A 4,369-nucleotide genomic window follows, 5' to 3' on the forward strand; every position below is an offset into this window, starting at 1 on the left:
CTTTTAGAGGTAAATAAATTCAAAAATACCCCAAAAGTAAAAAACACCATAAATTGATATTGATATATTATTAAAAAAATATATAACATTATAACACGAAGATAGTGATATAACATTTATTTTAAAAAAAAAATTTGGATCACACCTGAGACTTCTGTGGACACATTTGTCCACGAACTTGGGATTAAGGGCTGCAATGTGAATACGGCTTGAGGGTTAAACATGTAACTTAATAAATAACTTTGCCTGCTTTAAAGGCTTTTAGAATCTTTCCTTTTATCACTGATGATATTGAAAGCTAAAGTGATTATAACTTTCGTTATCTCAACGTCCAGGTTAAATCCTATGTTTTCCTATCAGGTCTAAGAAAGACATTTACCTTAAAAGAATAAGAGGTTAAAGAATAACAACAACTTTAATGGAGTCAGATTAATTATATTGGAGTCAGATAAATATTTGAATTATACACATCATCCTTTAACTGCCTTTTGTTCTGATTATTGGTTCAAAATAGCAGCGTAAGCTTCCAGCCTAACACCTATCTTGGAGTCTTTGCACTGACTCCCTGTCAGGTACCGTATTGATTTTAAAATCCTTATGTTAGCATATAAGGCTTTCCATAATTTGTCTCCTCAGTACTTGACTGATCTATTAATGCCTTACACACCATGTCGTAATCTGCGTTCCTCTCAGAGTGGTCTCTTGGTTGTTCCCTAGACACGGCTTTGTTCTAGGGGTGATAGAGCATCTTCTTCCTATGCTCCACGAGGGACACAGTCGAATGCCTTCTCCAAATCCACAAAGCATGTGTGTGGATTGGTTGGGCAAACTCCCATGAACCCTCCAGCACCCTGGAGAGGGTATAGAGCTGGTCCAGTGTTCCACGACCAGAACTAAAACCGCACTGAATCCGAGGTTCTACTATCGGCCGAATTTTCCTCTCCAGTACCCTGGCATAGACTTTCCCGGGGAGGCTGAGAAGTGTGATCCCCCTGTCGTTGGAACTCCCGATTTTTTGCCTCCACAACCACCCGGGCTGCAGTCCGCTTTGGCCTGCTGGTACCCGTCAGCTGCCTCTGAAGTCCCACAAGCCAGCCAGGCCTGATAGGACTCCTCCTTCAGCTTGACGGCATCCCTTACTTCCGGTGTCCACAACCGGGTTCGGGGATTGCCGCCTCGACAGGCACCGGAGACCTTACAGCCACAGCTCCGAGCAGCTCCGTCGACAATGGAAGTAGAGAACATGGTCCACTCTGCCTCAATATCACCAGACTCCCTCGGGATCCGGTCGAAGCTCTGCCGGAGGTGGGAGTTGAAGATCTCTCTGACAGGGGACTCGGCCAAACGTTCCCAACAGACCCTCACAGTAAGTTTGGGTCTGCCGAGTCTGTCCAGCTTCCTCCCCTGCCATCGGATCCAACTCACCACCAGGTGGTGATCAGTTGACAGCTCCGCCCCTCTCTTTACCCGAGTGTCCAAGACAGCTATAACTAACTTTAGCTGGACAATAACTTTACTCTAAAGCTGCTGTAAAGCCAAAACAATCTCTGTTACTTTAATTTCCCATTATCACTGTAAAGCTGCTTTTAAACAGTCCATATTGTTAAAAGCGCTATATAAATGAAGGTGACTTGACTTGCCTTGACTTCGTTATGGACAAAACTGTGACTAGCACAGAAGTCCAATAACAGAACACCGCTCGGGTTCAGATTAGGGGGGCCGTTCCGCCCAATCATGCCCCTTCCAGGTGTCATTGTCGCTGCCCACGTGGGCGTTGAAGTCTCCCAGTAGACAGGGTTCCCACAGATCCTTAAAAAGTCTTAAATTAGATTCTTAAAATTTAAGGCCATAAAAAGTCTTAAAAAGTCTTATTTTTACTTATGAAAGGTCTTAAATTTTAGATGAAACTGACTTAGACGTATGCTATGCATTTTAAAGCTACCCTTTAATTAAAACATTAAAATTAGATTAGATTAAATTAAAATTAACATATAAAAAAATAAATTATTTGAATGTTAGAATTTGACATAAAAGCTGATGCATATAGGGCCTACCTCTAAATAAGTTTAGAAAAAATGTCCATATATAGGTGAACATACCCCTGGAAATCAATTTAAGGTTGCAAATATTGCAACAAAAAAAAAAAAAAAAAAAAAAAACATTTCTGTCACAGCTGTGAATCGACCTTAATATGTCTTCTGTCAACAACAGGCCTAAATCAGCCATGGTACCAGTACAAAAACACAATCAGTAAAATATCATCTAACTATTATCAACAAAACTTTGAAAATATCGAGATATATTTTTGTTTATATTGCGCACCCCTAATTTAAGGTCTTAATTTAAATTTCTTCAGGTCTTAAAAAGCCTTAAATTTGACTTTAAAAAGTGTGCAGCAACCCTGGTAGAACGACGGAGTCCCCAGTCTGAGCACTTTCCAGCACCCCTCCCAGGGACCCCAAGAGGGCCGGGTACTCTGCACTGCCGTTCGGCCCTTCGGCACACACGACAGTGAGAGACCTGTCCCCGACCCGAAAGCAAAGAGAAGCGACCCTCTTGTTCACCGGGGTGAACTCCCAACACATGGCGGTTGAGTTGGGGGCCTATAATCAAACCCACACCAGCCCGTTGCCTCTCTCAAGGACTGTGGTTCCAGAGCCCAAGCTGCACGTGGAGGTGATCCCAACTATCTCTAGTCGGAATCTCTCAACCTCCCACACAAGCTCAGGCTCCTTCACCACCAGCGAGGTGATGTTCCACAACTAAAGCCCTAAAGCCAGTTTCCGTGTCTCGAGATCGGGTCGTCAGGGCCCCACATCACTTGTTCGGGCTGAGCCCGGCCGGACCCCATTGGGGGAGGCATGCAAGCCCCAACCCCGGGCCTGGCTCCAGAGTGAGGCCCCGGCAGCGCCATGCCGGGCGACGTCTCGGTCCTTGATTTTTCTTCTACATAGCTCCTAGGATCGTTCGGGTACTCAAACCCCTCCACCACGATAAGGTGGCAGTTCAAGCAGGGGTCAAGCAAGACTAATTCACAAATTAATTTTATGTATCAATTTACACCTCATGGCCCCTAATGACCAAGCAAAAACTATTAGTATTTACTTTATAAATGTTTTAAAGAGAAAAAAATGAAATATCACATTGATATAAGCATTCACTCCTTTTGCTATGACACTTTAAATTTAGCTTAGGTGTACAGTGTCCCAGTAGTGCACAACACAACAAAATTAAAAAAGAATTCTAAAAGAATTCACAATACGGAATCAAGCCACAACACAATGGAAATGCTCCTGACTCATAGCACAGTAAAGTTTAGTTTTAGGTTTGATTTTCGCTGCATATTCGCCTAGGCTGCTAAAGGGACCGTCTGCAAATTCCACTCACAATCCAAAAATATAAACGTCCAATCATTTAAATGGACAATATTTACAAAGTTATAGTAAATACCTAGTGGGCAGACTAACTTACTGTATATGAGCTTATATATATATATTGTATATATCTCGCTTGTACACAAGCGAAAAAAATAATCTTTTTGCAAAATGTAAATACTGTAACTCAACGGTTGTAGTACGTTCCTAGTGACCAGACTGACTTACTACAGGTGAAATTTCCACAATATTTCCCTTAATGTATGTACAGTAAACTCAACAAAGGATTTTGTTCATGTTCCAATGGTTGTAGTATGTTCCCAATGACCAGACTACCTTACTACAGGTGACAAGTTGCAAATACCTCCCTGAATGCATGTACAAATGCATTTTTAGAAAAAACATATATACAAAAATAATCCATGTTCCAGTGGTTGAAGTACGTTCTTAGACTGGCCAGAAATTTTGCATTATTCACCTGTAGTAAGTCAGTCTGGTCACTGGGAACATACTACAAGCTTTGGAACATGAAAAAAAAAACTTTAGGTGAATTACAGTATTTTTTTATGAAAATAAATTGTGTTCTGTACATACAGGGAGGTATGTCACAATTTCACCTGTAGTAAGTCAGGGTAACACTTTATTTTACAGTGTCCTTGTTACATTATGTTACATGTACTCACCATAGTAATAATAGTAAATTATGCATAATTACATGCAACTAACCCTCAACCAAATTATAATCCTACCCGGTAAAACTTTGTTTTATGGTGTCCATGAGACAGATTAATTACCTAATTAAGTACTTAGTAGTAGATGTTGTAATAACATGCAACTACATGTATTTAACATGTAATTAAGTTATGGAACAGCCTGTACTTACACATTGTAATTACACACATGTAATAGGCAGCTACTGTTACACATATGTAACAAGCCGGGTCGGTTACATACGTGTTACCAACTTGGTACAATGTAATTATATAAGAAAGTGC

Source organism: Leuciscus leuciscus (assembly GCF_965113295.1).
Source record: "Leuciscus leuciscus genome assembly, chromosome: 10".
Classification (NCBI taxonomy): domain Eukaryota; kingdom Metazoa; phylum Chordata; class Actinopteri; order Cypriniformes; family Leuciscidae; genus Leuciscus; species Leuciscus leuciscus.